This window comes from Rhinatrema bivittatum, chromosome 1 (genome assembly GCF_901001135.1).
Source record: "Rhinatrema bivittatum chromosome 1, aRhiBiv1.1, whole genome shotgun sequence".
Lineage (NCBI taxonomy): Eukaryota > Metazoa > Chordata > Amphibia > Gymnophiona > Rhinatrematidae > Rhinatrema > Rhinatrema bivittatum.
Genome location: NC_042615.1, coordinates 493,435,397 through 493,454,489, shown reverse-complemented (window position 1 = coordinate 493,454,489; position 19,093 = coordinate 493,435,397). Strand labels below are relative to the sequence as shown.

At 45.3% G+C, this 19,093-nt stretch overlaps 1 protein-coding gene across 3 annotated transcripts in view; it reads right to left on the bottom strand.

Annotated features, from left to right (window-relative positions):
- The window catches only part of CNTLN (centlein), a 1,032,335-nt gene that overhangs the window by 344,642 nt on the left and 668,600 nt on the right, over positions 1-19,093 (bottom strand). The window lies entirely within an intron of this gene.

The window sequence follows — 19,093 nt, the reverse complement described above, 5'->3', positions numbered from 1 at the left end:
TGCGCGTCGCCAGGCCTTTTGAAAAAATAGGCCCGGCGCGCGTAAATCCTCTGGATTTACGCGCATAACCCTTTTAAAATCTGGCCCTTCATTTTTTGGGGAATAATTTACTTACTATGCAGTCCTAACATGGCAGGGCAATTTTACAAAGAAACCTACTCAAGTAAATTGCCCGTCTGGATAAACACTGTGGATCCCTAAATGCTAGAGGATGGAAATGAAGAAAAGAATACATGGGGGTAACTTGCTGGTATGGCGGTTACTATTCTTAATTAAGAAGTCTTCATACACTTGATGGAACTCCATCATGGCTCTCTACTTCAATGGCAGGGGGCAAAGGGGAATTGGATTCAAACGACGACCAACAAGGGCCCCGACTTTTAGGTCTGGGGAAACAAAATAAGTATGGGGGTAACTCACTGATGTGGCAGTTACTACCCTTAACCAATAAGCCTGATATTTTGATTCAACACAGCTTCAATGGCAAGGCGTAATGAGGAATTGGATTCAAACAGCAACCGAGAGCTCTGACATTTATGGTGTGGGAAATTGATAAGCATGGGGGTAATGGGGAATTGGATTCAAAGAGCAACCAACAAGGGCTCTGACTTTTACGGTATTGGAAACTGTAAACATAAGGGTAACCTAAATAGTTCAGCAGATACTTCCATAAGCTTGCTGGGAAGACTAGATGAACCATTTTGTCCTTTTCTGACATCATTTCTATGCTTCTATGAAAAGTCCATAAAACATTATTAAGGTGGACTTGGGGAAATCCTTTACTTATTCCTATGATAAGCAGCATTATTAACCTTTTAGGATCCTGCCAGGTGTTAGTGACCTGGATTGGCCACTGTTGGTTTGACCCAGTATGGCAAATTTTATGATCTTATGTAAATCTGATTGATTTCTTTAACTGAGGAAAACAGAAGGGGTGTACCAGATGTAATCTACTCAGATGGCTGACAATTTTCTAGAAGATGGACCCTACTATGGTCAGCTGGGCTAACATCTTGTGGAGTGATGGGAAGCAGAGAATGGTTAAAAGAGAAGCGTGACTAACAAGCTTCCATAGCTATCAGTTCTGAAGCTGGTTCTAGTCAATGTTTTCATCACAGAAGGGCTAAAAGGAAAGACATGCATCTCTATTTGCAGATACTACTAAGATTTATATGAGGCTTACACTCAAAAGGGAGTAAACAAAATGTGTGTGGGCAAGAGTATGGCAAATGTATTAATGCCAAAACAAAGTCATGCATTTTGGGCACTAAAACCTAGGGTGAACAATTATTCATTTATTTAATATAGCACAATTCAATCTGAAAAGTAATCAAAGAAGTTTATAATATTAATAGCATATAAAAATGTAACAATACAAGGTTTATACATGGATATAAATCTAACAATAACAATTTTATGATGTGCAATTCAAACTCATTTTCACAATACACTGATTATAATGGGGTAAATATTCGGCTGCTAAGTGGCTAGTTCAGTTAGCCGGATACCCATATCCGGCTAACTTAATCGGGATATTCAGCAGCTCAGCTGAATATACCTGGATAAGTCACAGTTACCCTGATGTGTGGAATCCAGCTAACTTTAGACCTGCCCTATAGCATGTCCAGAGTTAGCCAGTTAAGTTAACTGAATATCGGAGATAGCCGGTTAGCTTAACTGGCTAACTCAGCTCCTCCCCGGAACCCCTACCTCCCACCCCAGGAATGCGCCCGACTTGCTCATCTAAATGGCTTTTGAATATGTACCCCAATAAAACAAAGGAAAAAATTCAATTAAATAAAAAGATTAAAATGTAATCAGACCTGAAGACCTTATTATCTAATCTTTATATGCTTGTTTGAATAACCAAGCTTTCAAATATTTTCAAAATTTCTGATAATTTGTTACGGTCCCGGGCCGAGCCCGGGTCCTCCCACTTACTTCAAGGCTGGCCCAGGCCTCTGAGCCTCCTCCTCGCTCGGCAAGGCCCAATCCTGGCCCTGCCGCGGCGCTCCCTCCTTGAGGGAGACACCGCCGGTCCGACACATCTGGCCCCGCCCCCTAGGCGCTCGCGGGGGCTCCAGATTTAAAGGGGCCAGCGCGGGAGAAACCAGGACAGCCCTCCGATGACGTCAGATGCTACAGTGGTATTTAAACCCTGCAGCTAGACCTGTCCAATGCCTTGCAATGAGGTTCACTCTGTTTAGAGTTGCTAGTTGCTGCTTTGGATCCCTGATCTTTGACTTCGGCTTCTGACTCCTGGCTTCTGACCTTGGCTCGTCCACTGACTTCTGGCTTCAGCTTCCATTCCTGGCTAGACTCCGGCTTCTGGCATCTCTTCATCCACAGGTATCCGGTCCTTCGCCCACCAGGGGGCCTCGCCTAAGTCCCAGCGGCTTGGGTCCTCACGGGCTCCTCCCGGGGGGACCGCGAGCTTCCAAGGGTGAAGCCTTCCAAGGCCATCTCTTCAGCTCCGCCTCCCGGCTGCGACATCCACTGTGGGTTCCCACAGTGCATCACCAACTGTCTCAGCCAACTCAAGGGTCCACGTCCCTAACATAATTCTCAATTCTCATTTGTAAACGAAGAGTATTCTACAAATAAGGAGCAATATAGCAAAAATAAGTGTTGCACCGGAGGTGGACCCTTGGGCCGTGGGGTTGATGCTACCCGTATGAAGGATCCTACGGGTCCCCACCGTTGGCAGGCGGAGTGGGCCTGGGCTGGGCTTAGGTGGTCCTCCGTATGTCATCAATGGAGAGGTAGAGAGGTCAGCCCAGAGGCAGCAACAACAAAGTTGGGAAGTCTGTACTGGATGAGGCGGAGTCCCGGAGACCTGGGCGCCAATAGAACCAAAGACATACAGGGGGCGCCCGAGCAAGAACAGGCCGAAGCCTGAATAGGCCAAGTCCAGGACGTAGACTGTAGAGGCTTCATAGAGCAAGCTGGAGTCAGGGCCGCCAGCAATCAAGGAGCAGTGGCAAGGCAAGGCTGAATTCTGAGCTAGGAGAAGATCAGTAGCGTAGTCAGGCAAAGCAGAGGTCTGGGCTAGGAGAAGATCAGTAGCAGAATCAGACAAAGCAGAGGTCGGGTCCAGGAGAAGATCAATGGCGTGGTCAGATGAAGCAGAGGTCGGGTCCAGGAGAAGATCAATGGCGTGGTCAGACGAAGTAGAGGTCGGGTCCAGGAAGTCAATCTGAAGGAAGGCAAGGAATCACGAATGCAGGAATGAAGGAGAACAGGAACAGGAACTCGCAGGGATCAAGAACCAGGAATGCAGGAAAACACCAGGAGGCAACTAACTACATGACCATTGTGGAGACCTGTTGCAAAGGCGACTATCAGGAGCTGAGCTCGGCCTTATATACTGGAGCTTCAGCGACGTCATCATCCAGGGCCGCGGCCAAGTTCCCACCGCGGGCCCTTCATAAGCAGCGGTGATGCGAGCGCGCGTGCTTAGGGAGGGGCGCAGCACTGACTGATGGCGTCTCTCCGCGGGCCACACAGAGTGACCCGTCGCAGAGCACAGAGGCCTGTTGCAGTAGCTGGAGCACCGGAGGTGGCCTGAGGACGGAGCTGGCGACCCATCGCCACCAGAGACATGGAACTAGATGCTGGATTTGGCAATGGAAGGTGAGAGGGTCGGGCCACGGGCCTGCCGCAGCCGGCACACAAACAATAAGATCTTTGGGTTTGTTTAATTTTATTAAAGTTGGTGGAGGGACTGTTAATAAATCCTGCTGAGATGATCTTAAGGTGAGAGATGAAATTTAAAGAGAAATGTAAATTAGCAATGTATTGAGGGCAGCCAGTATGCAGGGCCCTATAAACTAAAAAGATAAGATTTTAAATTTAATCTTTGATTAGTGGTAGCCAATGAAGTTTATATAAAATTGAGGTTAGAAGATTATTTTTTTGCTGCAAAAAAGGAGTCTGGCAGCTAAAGTAATTTTGTGATATACCCTAAATATAGGGTTTACAATAATCAAGGCAAGGCCCTGGTTTAAGAGTAAAATATATTCCTATTGTAGGAGGTGTCAAAGAAACCCTGATATTTCTCTGGTTAGTGTCTCTAAATCAAAGTGCTTACATCAGATAACCTCAAGGTTGTCAAAACGTGTGACGAGGAAGATCATGAAATTAGGGTAGTTTCTTAGGCAGTGGTCAAAGACAATGGTATTTTCTGAGGTATCTGTGTATGATGAAGGGAAGACAGATTATCTTTAGGGACCTTCATTTTCTGTTTTTATTGCTCTTTATTTTTCCAGGAAATTTATTGGTGTTTCTTATGACAAGAACAAAAACAGGAGAAAATCAGTTGAAAAAATTGACTCATTTTTAAGGGTAAATTTCAGAATATATTTTTTGTGGATAGAAGCCAGTACAATAAAACATTAAGCAGATTCTCCCACTCATGGGCTTCTAAGAAAACTAAAAAGTCATCAGATAGGAGGCAATGTACTTTCGTGGATTACAAACTGGTTAAAAGATAAGAATCAGCAGTAGGATTTAAATGGTCAATTTTCTCAGTGGAAAAGGGTAAACAGTGGAGTGCCTCAGGGATCTGTACTTGGAACAGTGCTTTTCAATATATTTATAAATGATCTGGAAAGGAATATGATGAGTGAGGCTATCAAATTTTCTGATGATACAAAATTATTCAGAGTAGTTAAATCACAAGTGGATTGTGATACATTGCAGGAGGACCTTGCGAGACTGGAAGATTGGGCATCCAAATGCAGTTGAAATTTAATGTGGACAAGTGCACAGTGTTGCATATAGGGAAAAATAACCCTTGCAGTAGTTACACAATGTTAGGCTCCATATTAGGTGCTACCACCCAGGAAAAAGATCTAGGCATCACAGTGGATAATACTTTGAAATCATTGGCTCAGTGTGCTGCAGCAATCAAAAAAGCAAACAGAATGTTAGGAATTATTAAGAAGGGAATGGTTAATAAAACGGAAAATGTCATAATGCTTCTGACTCGCTCCATGGTGAGACCGCATCTGTGTACAATTCTGGTCGCCACATCTCAAAAAAGATAAAGTTGCAGTGGAGAAGGTACAGAGAAGGGTGACCAAAATGATAAAGGGAATGGAACAGCTCTTCTATGTGGAAAGGCTGAAAAGTTTAGGGCTGTTTAGCTTGGAGAAGAGACAGGACTTTAAAAATAATGAGAGGTCTTGATCGAGTAGATGTGAATCAGTTATTTACACGTTTGGATAATAGAAGGACTAGGGGGCACTCCATGAAGTTAGCAAGTTGCACATTTAAGACTAATCAGAGAAAATTCTTTTTCATTCAATGCACAATTAAGCTCTGGAATTTGTTGCCAGAGGATGTAGTTAGTGCAGTTAGTGTAGCTGGGTTTAAAAAAGGTTTGGATAAGTTCTTGGAAGTAAAGTCCATTAACTGCTATTAATTAAGTTGACTTAGGGAATGGCCTCTGCTTTTTCTGGCATCAGTAGCATGGGTTCTTCTTAGTGTTTGGGTACATGCCAGGTTCTTGTGGCCTGGTTTGGCCTGTTGAAAACAGGATGCTGGGCTTGATGGACCCTTGGTCTGACCCAGCATGGCAATTTCTTATGCTCCTTGCACTGAAACAGCATTTATCCTTACTGGTGGTGGCTCCAGGCTTCTCCTCTCTCCTTAAGCAGCAAGTTTACTGATGCTCCTGTCTGGCTTTTGTGCAGGGCCAGAGAGCCTACCAGGAAGTGCTTCTGGTGGACAAGGCCTGCTTTAAATGCATTTGTGGCACCAGCCAGCAGGCACTTTGCCTGCTTAGGGGGGTGAGGAGGTGGGACTTGAAACATGCTATGGTTGGCACTTAAAATACAACAGGTGCTTTGGCCCATACTGGCTTCCATCAGTGGCTGGAGTTCTTGAAATGCCGCACCTGCAACTCTGGAGCAGCTTTTTTAGTAATCCTAAAATTAAGGTGAATATCAGTTTAAACTGATTGCCACTTTTGGAAAAATCCAGGAATTTATGGGTGAAAATCAGTTTAAACTAAAAACAAAGGACCCAAATTATCTTGCACCAGAAATATCAATTCATGGTTAAAGAGACTGGTGTAAAGAAAGTGGTTTTGAATATTTTGGGGACCGGAGCTGTAAATGCATGGATAAAAGACTTTACAGAAATAATGGCTTGCATGTGCCTGAGAGGTAAATATACACTGACAAGAGTTTAAACTAAAGGGTGGTGGCAAGGGTAAGCAAGTAGAATCAGGTTTTCATCCCTAAAAACAAACGAGGTAAATGGAAAAATGCATAAAGATGTAAATCTCTTAAAGTTCCTCCCTGTTTGTTGATGTACCACATGGCTACTGTGTTGTCCGTTTGGATGAGAACAGTCTTGTGTGAAAGGCAGTCCTTGAATGCATGCAGTGCATAACGTATAGCTCGAAGCTCCAGAAAATTGATTTGAAACGTTGCTTCAAGCTTTGTCCAAGTACCTTGGGTTTGGAGAGTGTCTATGTGAGCTCCCCAACCCAAGGTGGATGCATCTGTAGTTAAAGTTATCTGTGGGACTGGTTGTTGGAAGGGTAGGCCCTTGCGCAAATTGTCCTTGTTCACCCACCAAAGTAGAGAGGAATGTAGCTAGTGGGTTACTTGAATTGGAGAATACAGTGGTTGAATGGCTTGGATCCTTTGTGATCTTAAATTCCACTGAGTTACCCTCATGGCTAGCCTTGCCATAGGAGTGTCATGAACTGTGGAGGTCATGTGGCCTAGTAAGGTTAGAAACTGATGAGCTGTTGCTTGTTTCTTTGAGTGAATCGAGTTTGCCAACAGGGACAGTGTTTCTGCTCGATCCTCGGGTAGAAAGGCCTTTGAAAGGATGGTGTTCAATTCTGCTTCTATGAATTGAAGCAGGTGAGATGGAGTAAGATGGGACTTTTGATAATTGATGAGAAAGCCCATGGAGTGAAGTACAGTAATTGTTCGAGTGAGAGAAGTTAGAGCTCCTTGTTGAGATTGACTTCTGATGAGCCAGTCGTCTAAGTAGGGAAAAACATGGACACTTTCCTTGTGCAAGTGTGCTGCTATTACTGCTAGACATTTGGTAAATACTCTGGGAGCAGAGGCAAGTCCGAATGGCAGTACTCTATATTGGAAATGTTGATGACCCACCATGAAGCGCAGATATTTGCGATGAGGAGGGAATATTGGAATGTGAGCGTAAGCGTCTTGAAGATCCAGAGAACAAAGCCAATCTCCTGTTTGAAGAAGTGGAAGCATGGTGCCTAGAGAAACCATCCTGAACTTTTCTTTCTTTAGAAATTTGTTGAGATTCCTGAGGTCTAGGATGGGACGTGGGCCTCCGGTTTTCTTTGAAATGAGGAAATACCGGGAATAGAAACTTCTGCCCTGCTGAGCCCGGGGCACTGGTTCTACAGCCCTGGCTCTCAGAAGGGTGGATAATTCTACTTGCAACTGGAATATGTGATTTTCGCTGAGAGAAAGAGGTCTCGGAGGAGAATCTGTTGGAATTGAGAGGAAATTGAGTTGGTAATCTCGAGATACTATTGCAAGTACCCATTGGTCTGTTGTTATTGGTGTCCAATTGTTGTAAAATTCGGATACTCGGCCTCCTACAGGACATTCCGGCTGAGGATTGGAGAAGTAACTGTGTTCTCTGGAAATGGTTTCAAAACCCAGTAGCAGGGCCTGTCTGCGGCGGAGGTTGAGGCCTAGTTGTCCTAGGTTGTCTTGGTTGAGGCCTTTGCTGTGTTCTAGAAGGTCTGGCCCTAGATGTAGGAGGGTAGTACCGCCTTTGTCTATAAAAAGGCCTTCTAGATTCTTTCCTTTGAGGCCTACGCCCGGAGTGCATAGGGGGATCCTGTGGAATTGAGGAAAACTGTCTGAGGGTTTCAGTATGTTCTTTCAACTGTGTGACTTCATCCTGGACTTTGGATCCAAAAAGGTTATCTCCTAAGCAGGGGAGATCTACTAATTTATCCTGGACCTCAGGCCTGAGGACCGAGGCGTTAAGCCATGCCCATCTCCTGGCACTGATCCCCGATGCAGCCACCCTGAAAGCCATCTCAAAGCCGTCATAGGCTGCTCGGACTTCATGTTTACCTGCCTCCAGTCCTTTATGGATGATGGCTTGTGCTGCCTCTTGTTGTTGATATGGAAGAGATGGTAGAAATTCCTGCATTTGTTTCCACAAGTCCCTTTGATATTGGGTCATGTAGAGTTGGTATGAAGAGATTCTCGAATTCAACATGGCCCTTGATAGATCTTGCGACCCAGGGAATCCAAAAATCTGTGATCTTTGCCTGGGGGATTTGATGAATGTGGTCTAATTCGTTTGGATTTTTTCTGTGCAGACTCCACTACTGATTGGTGAGGGAGCTGCGACTTCTGGTAGCCAGGAGCAAACTGCACCAAATATGTACTGTCCATATGTTTATTGACAGCTGGCACTGAGCAAGGATGTTCCCAAATGCGATGCTGCAATTCTAGGAGAACATCATGTACTGGTATAGCCACCACTTGCTTTGGAGGGTCTACAAATTGAAGTGCCTCCAGGGTTTGTTGTCTGGTATCTTGCTCTGTGACTAATTTGAAGGGAATGGTGTCAGCCATTTCCTGGACAAAAGTTGTGAAGGAAAAATCCTCTGGAGGAGATTTTTTCCATGGATAAGGTGGAGATGGCTCAGACATAAAGTCTTCAGATGAAGTTTCTGATAGTGTGTCACTCCAAGTGTCATATTCTTGGACTTGTGGAGAAGTTGTTGAAGTTTTAGGTGGTGGAGGAATTCCAGAAGGTCCTGGTAATGGATCTTCAGTAGATGATTCCTCAGGATGCTCTTCCCGTGGATTAGAGGGAAGAGATTCAAGCAGATCCTGATACCTTTTCATTAAGATCTGGTATTGTACTGACTCTGGGTGTCCTGGATCCCCAGGAGTGAGTGGCACCGATGGTATCGGCTTCGGGACCGAAGATGGAGGTATTATCTTCGGTGGCCGCCTTGAAGTCATCGTAGGTTTAGTACCTGGCATCGGTGCAGTTGTTAAGATCAGCATCGGTGCCAGCAACGGCAGGGTCATTGGTATCGGCATGGTTACCGGTGTTAACGAAGTCATCGATATTGGCATCAATACTGGCATCGGTGTTGCTATCGGCATCGATGCTGTCACGGTCATCGGTGATGTCACCTGCATCGGTGTTGCCACCAGCATCGGTACCGTCACCGGCATTGTCATAACTGCCGGCATCGGCGCTGTCGCCGGAATCTGCTCCTTTAGGGCCTGGACCACCACTTGTCTTATTAAAATTGACAATTCCTGTGATACAGCTGGGAGAGATGGAGTAGCTGTATGCGGTGGCGGTGTGGGAGTTGATAATATATCACCCGATGCTTGTATAGGCTCTATCGGCGATGTGGGCTCTGACGGTGGTGGCAGAGTTTCTTTAGTCTTCTGCCGTTTTACGGTCAGTTCTCCCAGGGAGGGGGTTACCGCTGACGTCGGTGTGTGTCAGTGCCTGTGCCTATGTTTGGGCCTATGTTTGACTACCGACCTCATTGATGCCGTCGAAGGCGAAGGCGATGCTTGATCTCCTGATCCTTCCAGGTGACATCTCTTCAGCAAAACCTTTTTAGAAACTCCTGCTGGGGACGATTTCGTCGACGTCAAGGGAGAAGGAATCAGCTGAAGGTGGAAAAGGTGTTCCATTTTTTCCTGTCTAACAGGCCGATTCAGTAAAGTCCGCGGGAGAGCGGACGAACGCCAGCTCTCCCGGCGTGTGCACCGGCCACTCGCCGGTGCGTGCGATTCAGTATGCAAATTAGGTGATGTGGTAGAAACAGGCAAAAGGAGGTGCTAGGGACACTAGTGCGTCCATAGCGCCTCCTTTTAGCCTGGAGCGGCGGCTGTTTAACAGCCGACGCTCAATTTTGCCGGCGTCAGTTCTCGAGCCCGCTGACAGCCACGGGCTTGGAAACCGGATGCCGGCAAAATTGAGTGTCCGGTTTTCGGCCCAACAGCCGCCGGCTCATTTAAAAATTTTTTTTAACTTTTTTTACACTTCGGGACCTCCGACTTAATATCGCCATGATATTAAGTCAGAGGGTGCACAGAAAAGCAGTTTTTTACTGCTTTTCTGTGCACTTTCCCGGTGCCGGCAGAAACAGGTAGGCACTAATTTCTTAAAGTAAAATGTGCGGCTTGGCTGCACATTTTACTTACTGTATCGCGCGGGTATACCTAATAGGGCCCTCAACATGCATTTGCATGTTAAGGGCGCTATTAGGTGCCGCGGGTTGGACGTGCGTTTTCCTCCCCTTACTGAATAAGGGGTAAGAGAAAACGCACTTCCTTTGGGAGTCATCTCTGCACATTGAAGGCAGGATGAAACATCGTGCTTGTCCCCTAAACAGAGAACACACTCAAGGTGTGGGTCTTTTATAGGCATATTCTGATTACAAATCGGACATTTTTTAAATCCTCAAGCCATCTTTTCACCAAGAGCTGTCGATGAAAAGAGGGAGGAAAAATTCTGAGAAAAAAAGTTTTTACTTTAAGTAAAAACGAGACTAATTTGTCACCGTCCGGTGAAAAAGAGAGAAAAAAAATCCCTTGTGGAAGAAAATATTTTGAAAATCAATGACTTTCCAGTCAGAAAATGTGTGAGGAAAACTCACAGGACTCCTATCTCCGCGATGCTTACAGCAGTGCGGAAAAACAAAGACTGAAGAGAGACCCCTGTGGCAGAGAATATCATGGCATGCTGGGCATGCTCAGTGGGCTCAGAGTGCCAGTCAAATGTTTCTAGAAACTTTGACAGAAAGTTTTCCTGCAATAGGGCTCCGTCAGTGACATTACCCATATGTGAGGACTGGCATCCTGCTTGTCCTGGGAAAAAAACACTTCAGTGCCAAGAAGGACAACTCCTTCAACTGGGGCAGCAGATCATATGATATACTTTACTGTTTTATATATCTTATTTTTGTTTTATGAATGTATGTATTTACTATGATCCGCCTTGATCAATATGGAAATTGTGGAATACAAGATGGTTTAAATAAAATAAATCCTTCACATTCAACCAGTGCACTACTTATGTGTTGCCTGAATCTGTGAATAACACTTCCACTAGTTTATCCTTGATGGCCATCACCATGACCCATTAAATACATTTGTCCTTGAACATGGTACAGCAGAGAAGGCTGGGCTGAAATTTCATGACAATTCTTTTTAGCTTGTGGTAGAAAGTGGCAATAGTCTCTATCATGCTGCAGTAGGGTGCCCCTTGGTCCACACTATCATTGTTTTGCCCACTGTGCAGTCTCACTGTGCCCTGGCTTTACCTGCTATAACGGCTCCCCAGGAACCTTCTCTCCACCAGGAGTCCTCAGTGAGCCTTACTCATTACCTTGTCAGTTATCTCCTCATTGATCCTACTATGTCCAAGCCTCAGCCCTACTTAATCCAGCCTGCTCAATACCTCAGTGCCTCTTCATCAACACCTCGGCTCTTTGACCTGACCACATTCTTGCTACCTGTCTTGACTTGCAGCCTTCCCAGGCCTCCTGCCTTGCCTTGTGGCCTACCCGGGCCTTCTGCCTTGCCTTGTGGCCTCTCTTGGGCTTTTGCCTTGTTCTGTGGCCTCCTGGGCCCCCTTGCCTTGCTTTATAGCCGCCTGGGCCTCTCTGCCTTAACTTACGACCTCTGGGTATGCTAGGATCTCCCAGCCAGCCTTGTGCTCTATTCGGCTTCTCTGTTTATTGCTGCCTGTCCCTGACTAAGCTCAGTACGTGCTAAGTCCAAGACTTGTTCTGTCTTGTGCCTCCCTATCCAGTTCTTTGTCTGTTTCTCAGTCCTTGCTCTTGTCCCTGGTCTAAGACCGTGTGTCCTGTATCCAGTCCTAGCTAGTACCTACTTCCAATTCTCAGCTAGTAACTGTATCAAGTCCTTAGCCTGTGCCTCCACTCAGCTTCCAGGCTGCAATGCCTCATCCAGCCTTCACCTGACCTCAGATCCCAGCCTGTATTCATCTTCTAGTCCATACCATGATGTTCCACAGAAGATGAGCCCTACCAGCCCTCCGAACTCAAGGGCTCAACCTGCAGGAGAGGGAGTAGGATTGGCAGAAGACCAGCTCCAGTCTAGTCTTACAGCCCTGTACTGTTTCTGCAGGGGTGTTTCCTAACTCCAGCTTGCCTCAACATGACAGACACCTGAACTTGGATGGGTTAGTTCAATCTCCAACAAACCTGTGTTTTATGAAAAAAAATCTGGATACCCAAGGCCCTGAGTAAGGGCCAAAGCAATAGAATTAGAGGCAAAAATGCTGCAAGGCACCAAAGAGAGGGATAAAGTAGTAGAGGCAATGGCATCAACACTACAAGGCACAGAGTGAAGAGTGAGGCAGCAAAAAAAGTGGTATCAACACTGCCAGGTACTGTTCCAAGAGATAGACAGGGCAGGATAAGAAGGCTGTGCAGCAACAGCAAAATAGTTGGCAAAATCCCAAGGCCTTCAGGGAGGGGCAGGTGAGGAACATCTCTTTTTGAAGATTGGAGGGTGGCTAATGTAACCCCAATATTTAAAAAGGGCTCCAGGGGTGATCCGGGAAACTACAGACCAGTTAGCCTGACGTCAGTGCCAGGAAAAATAGTGGAAAGTGTTCTAAATATCAAAATCACAGAACATATAGAAATACATGGTTTAATGGAACAAAGTCAGCATGGCTTTACCCAAGGCAAGTTTTGCCTCACAAATCTGCTTCACTTTCTTGAAGTAGTTAATAAACATGTAGATAAAGGTGAACCGGTAGATGTAGTATATTTGGATTTTCAGAAGGCGTTTGACAAAGTTCCTCATGAGAGGCTTCAAGGAAAAGTAAAAAGTCATGGGATAGGTAGCAATGTCCTTTCATGGATTATAAACTGGCTAAAAGACAGGAAACAGAGAGTAGGATTAAATGGACAATTTTCTCAGTGGAGGGGGGTGGGCAGTGGAGTGCATCAGGGATCTGTATTGGGACCCTTACTTTTCAATATATTTATAAATGATCTGGAAAGAAATACGACAAGGGATGCTATCAAATTTGCAGATGATACAAAATTGTTCAGAGTAGTTAAATCATAAGCAGATTGTGAAAAATTGTAGGAAGACCTTCTGAGACTGGAAAACTGGGCATCGAAATGGGAGATGAAATTTAATGTGGAATAAGTGCAAGGTGATGCATACAGGGAAAAATAACCCATGCTAGAGTTACACAATGTTAGGTTCCATTTTAGGAGCTACCACCCAAGAAAGAGATCTAGGCGTCATTGTGGATAACACAGTGTAAACATCGGTTCAGTGTGCTGCAGCAGTCAAAAAAGCAAACAGAATGTTGGGAATTATTAGAAAGGGAATGGTGAATAAAATGGAAAATGTCATAATGCCTCTGTATCGCTCCATGGTGAGACCACACCTTGCATACTGTGTATAATTCTGGTCGCTACATCTCAAAAAAGATATAGTTGAGATGGTGAAGGTACAGAGAAGAGCGACCAAAATGATAAAGGGAATGGAACAGCTCCCCTATGAGGAAAGACTAAAGAGTTTAGGACTTTTCAGCTTGGAGAAGAGATGGCAGAGGGGGGATATGATAGAGGTGTTTAAAATCATGAGAGGTCTAGAGCGGGTTAATGTGAATCAGCTATTTATTCTTTCGGATAATAGAAACACTAGGGGGCACTCCATGAAGTTAGCATGTGGCATATTTAAAACTAATCGGAGAAAGCTCTTTTACACTCAATGAACAATTAAATTCTGGAATTTGTTGCCAGAGGATGTTGTTAGTGCAGTTAGTGTAGCTGTGTTTAAAAAAGGATTGGATAAGTTCTTGGAGGAGAAGTCCATTACCTGCTATTAATTAAGTTGACTTAGAAAATAGCCACTGCTATTACTAGCAACAGTAGCATGGAATAGACTTAGTTTTTGGGTACTTGCCAGGTTCTTATGGCCTGCATTGGCTACTGTTGGAAACAGGATGCTGGGCTTGATGGATCCTTGATCTGACCCAATATGGCATGTTTTTATGTTCCTATGTTTATTTTTCTGGAAAATAAGAACTGCCATACTGGGTCAGACCAAGGGCCCGTCAAGCCCAGAATCCCGTTTCCAACAGTGGCCAATGCAGGCCACAAATACCTGTCAGAATCACAAATAGTAGACAGATTCAAAGCTGTTTATGCATATGGATAAGTAGTAGCTTTCCCCAAGTCTACCTGGCTAACAACAGTTTATGGACTTTTCCTCCAGGAACTTGTCCAAACCTTTTTAAACTTAGTTAAGCTAAGTGCATTTACCTCATCCTTCAGCAGTGAATTCAAGAGCTTAATTATGTTTTGAGTGAAAAAAATATTTGCTCCAATTTGCTTTAAATGTGCTACTTAGAAACTTCAACTCCATGGAGTGACCCTAGCCTTTCTATTTTTGAAAGCGTAAACAACCGATTTGCATTTACCTGTTCCACAGCACTATAGACCTCTATCATATCTCCCCTCAGCAATTTGTTTCCTGCAGAACTTTATCATGTGCATTTATTTATGTATTTTATTTAAAGGCTTTTATATACTGATAACCGTTTGCACATCATATCAGTTTACATGGAACAGGGTGATTAAATAATATAGGATAACATTTACAAGGTACAATTGGTAACACAGGAAATTAAGATTTGGGTACATAACTAAATTAAGATATGGTACATAACTATAAACACACTAGCAACTGTATCTGTTCTATGCCCGGGCGGCGAGCCTTTTTATTGGCACATATGCTCTTGCATGGAAGCGTTAGCTGAAAAGGAAAAACTAAATTGTTTTCACCCAGGGCAAGGGACGTGGAGGCACATTTGTAAAAGCCAGGGCTGGCAAAGTTTATTTACCAAGCTGTCTCTCGCACTCCCCCACACACAATTTCTCTCTCACCAGCATACTCCTCCCCTCATATAGGCTCCCTCTCTCTGAAACCCACACTCAAGAATCCCCCCACCCACCCTCTCTTACCTCCCATGCTCCCTCTCACACCCTCCCCACCCCCCTCTTACCAACCATGCTCTCTGTCACCCCCTTTACACACACATTCTCTCTCACCGGCATCTACCCCCCTGCTCTCTCTCACCCTCCCCGATACACATTCTCTCTCACCGGCATGCCCTGGGACCCGCGCCGTTTGCAGCGAAGATGAAGCCCGGCGCACCGTTCGCGGCACACAGGAGCCTTACATTTTCGCCTTGAGCAGAAAATAGAGTGGAGATCCCGGCATGCTGCAAACGGAGCACGTCCCGTGGCACACACTCTGTTCGCGGTGAAGATGAAGGCCCGGGCGCGCTGATCGCAGCACACGAGGGCCTTCCCTTTTCGCAGCGAACGGCGCACCGGGCCTTCATCTTCACCGCAAATGGAGCTTGTGCCGCGGGACGCGCTCCGTTCGCGGCATGCCATGGTCTCCTCTGCTATTTTCTGCCTGTCCCGCGATGGCCGCTGTTCTTCCAGTTTTGAATAGTCTTCCAGCGAGGGAGGAAATCGGCAAGGTGAGGGAGGAAATCTGCGGGGAGGAATTCTGCACAAAATCTGCATTCCGCAGTAGCGCTGAATTCACCCAGGAGTACCTCTTGTAGCTGGTGTTGTGACATGGCCGCTGTACGGCGTGTTTGAGCCTCCAAGGCGGCCAGGGAGCCACCTGCGTCATCTATCGGCGGGCTGTGGAACATGCACGAGCACTGACGGACACACTACCAAGCCCGATATATTATAGCGCCATCTATCGGCGGGCTGGGGAACATGTGTGAGCACGGACAGACACACTACCAAGTCCAATCCTTTTATAAATAAAATATGATTTATATCAGGATCTTCAATCAAGGAATATGATAAATTAACATGTGAAGAACTCAGAGAGGTTTACAAAGTACGGGGATTGAGGTATGAGAGTGTGAGGGATGGCAGTAGGGGGAAAAACTATGTGAAAGGATGGGGAGTGGGAAAGGAGTGGGACAGAGAGGACCCGAAGTACCAGAGGTTTAACATATAGCACTACTCCACTACCAAACTTATCCATCCAATCACTGCAGTTTCTACCCTGGTATTCCAGGGTCCCATTAGTAATCTGTCTCCACCAGGTCTCTGAGATGCCAACTGTTGCGTCCGTCGGTCGCAGATGGCTGCAACCTCTCTGCCTTACCTCTTTTTCTCCTCTTTCACTCTCTTTGGGCAAGATGGCTGCCTCCGGTGCCGAGTGTCTCGGTGTTTCCAAACAAACATGGGTGTCCCCATCCGCCATGCTCATTCCCGTGGCCTCCTAGGGCGCAAGCGCACACATCTTCTACGCTCAAATACACGTCATGGTGGGAACCTCAGGGGCGGCCTCACCGCATGACGTCAGTACCTCCGGGTATATCTAGCCTCCGCTTCCGCTACCACCTTGAGTTAGCAAGGACTTTGGTTTTAGCTACTCTGACCGCTCTAAGCTGCTCGCTTAGTTGCTACTTCCACTCCAAGGGCCTTGTTCCTGTACAAGTTCCAGATACCCGCTCCTCGGGGGTCTCTCACTTCCAACTACCCTTCGGGGCTCTCTCTAACTAAGACAACCACTCCTTGGGGGTCTTTCTCTCTCTTCTACATTTCAGGATATCGGACCATCGGGTACTCGCTCCTCGAGGGCCTACCAGCCATTATATCCTGCACCACGGACATTCGGCCCCAACTTTCCACCATCAGGAAGACGCTATCATTCCTGTGAGTACCTCTACGATCCGGTGCTCCAGCTCCACCCACCAGCTGCGACGTTACCTGCACTGCGGACTGCCGCCTATCGTAACATCTGGGTGAGACTTCACATCTGAGCCTGTTGAATGTACTGGCACTTCTTAGATCAGTGCCTTACCTTCCTGATATCACCATCTATCTACAGCAGTACAAAAAAAGCCTCTATCCATACTGTGTCTGCTATGAATTCAGCCTTTCGCAAGGGTTCCCCATGGGGCCCCTCCCCTTGGGCGGAGTCATCTCCATTGCAACCAAGGGTCCACAATGCCACAAACAAAACAGATTGCTAACTCCATGGACTCGGCTCAGCTCGCAGCCCTGCAGGCCATCCCTGGCCTAGACCAGCGGATCACAGAACAACAAAAGTCTTTGGACAGCCTAGCTACTGCCTTCAATCAGTACCACACTCAACTGAACTCTTCAGCTCCTCCTGTGAAGGAATTGCTGTCACCAGTGGTAATCCTTAAGACTGCTTTATGGGTGAAGCCAAGATGTGCAGAGGGTTTGTTAATCAATGGGGCGTGGGATAAACACTGTGGATCCATAAAGTCTAGAGGACGTGAATGAAGAGTGGGTGGCTCTCGGGAATGACGGCTGCTACCTAGATATAATACCCTTATTTAATAAACATACACACGGTTAATGCGACTCCAACATTGCTCTAAGCTTCAACGGCAAGAGGAAATGTGGAAAAAAGGATTTGCATTCACAAAAAAGTGGGGAGTAGCTTGCTTGTTACGGCGGTTACTACCCCAAACCAAATAAGCCTGATACTTCACTTTCAATGCATATCCAGCATAGCTCTCTGCTTCAACGGCAGGGGAGAAAGACTGATACTTCACGCATATCCAGCATAGCTTTCTGTTTCAATGGCAGGAGAGAATGTCTGATACTTCACTTTCAATGCATATCCAGCATAACTTTCTGCTTCAACGGCAGGAGGAATGAAGAAAAGTGAATCTATATACAGACCACAACCAACAAGGACTGAATTATTTAGTCTGGGTAAACAAATAAGCATGGGTGTAGCTTGCTTATTGCGGCGGTTACTACCCCTAACTAATTAAGCTAGATATTTCACTTAGATGCAGTTCCTACACTGCTCTCTACATTAAATGATGGGGGTAGACGGGAAATAGAACCAAAAGGTTACTAAGAGCCAAGAGTAACAGATAAGTATGAGAAAAAAAAAAGTGCGAAACTTGCTGGGCAGACTGGATGGGCCATTTGGTCTTCTTCTGCCATCATTTCTATGTTTCTATGTTTTGTATTGAACTCTGTATTCGATGGGAAGCCAGTGTAGTTTCACTAGAGTTTCAGTAATTTGATCATATTTTCGTTTACCAGTAAGTATTCTTGCGGCAGAGTTTTGCAGTATTTGGAGTGGTCTTATTGTTGTGTATGGTAATCCTAGGAGAAGGGCATTACAGTAGTCTGTGCTAGCAAATATTAGTGCTTGTAAGACTGTTCTGAAGTTTGTCAATGTTAGTAAAGGTTTTAATATCCTGAGAACCATAAGTTTGGCGTATCCTTCTTTGACTTTTAGTGATATGTGTTGTTTGAGGCAAAGTTCTGTGTCAATTATTACACTGAGGTTTCGTACTTTTTCAGTTAATTCTATTTCTGGTTATTTTTGAGCAGTATTGGGGTTTGGACGATCGTCAGATTTTTTCGTTCTAAATGTAGGAATTCAGTTTTCTTGATGTTATTAACTAATTCCATTTGGTTTAGTAGCTGTTTGATGATGTCTAGGTACATGTTTGCTAGATTTAGAGTTTTTTCCAATGTGTCTTCAATGGGTAGTAGTTGTTGAATGTCATCAGTATAAATGTAGTGTATGATTCCCAAGCCTGCCAGGAGGTGGCATTGTGGCAGCAGGTAAATATTAAATAGTGTAGCTGAAAGCGCTGATCCCTATGGGACTCCTGTTTGTAGATTTATATTCTCTGACAATACGTTATTTATACAGACTTGGTAATATCTGTTACTTAGGTATGATCTAAACCAGGCTATAGTTTTTTTCTGTAGTCCTATTTCTTCTAATCTTTTTAAAAGTATGTCGTGATTTACTGTGTCAAACGCTGATGATAGGACTAGCATTTTCCCAAGGTAAGCGGGAGGAGCCGAGAACAAGGTGAGGCATACGGGGCGAAGCCGTCTGAGACCGACGGACTAAACAGCTCGCACACTGGAGATAAATTAATGGTTGCATAGATAGTGTTAATGAGAGCATTTTAGCTTCCCGGACCATGGGATGATGTTTCAAGGATTGCTGAGTACAGATGTGATCAACCTGTCAAAGAAGGGGTG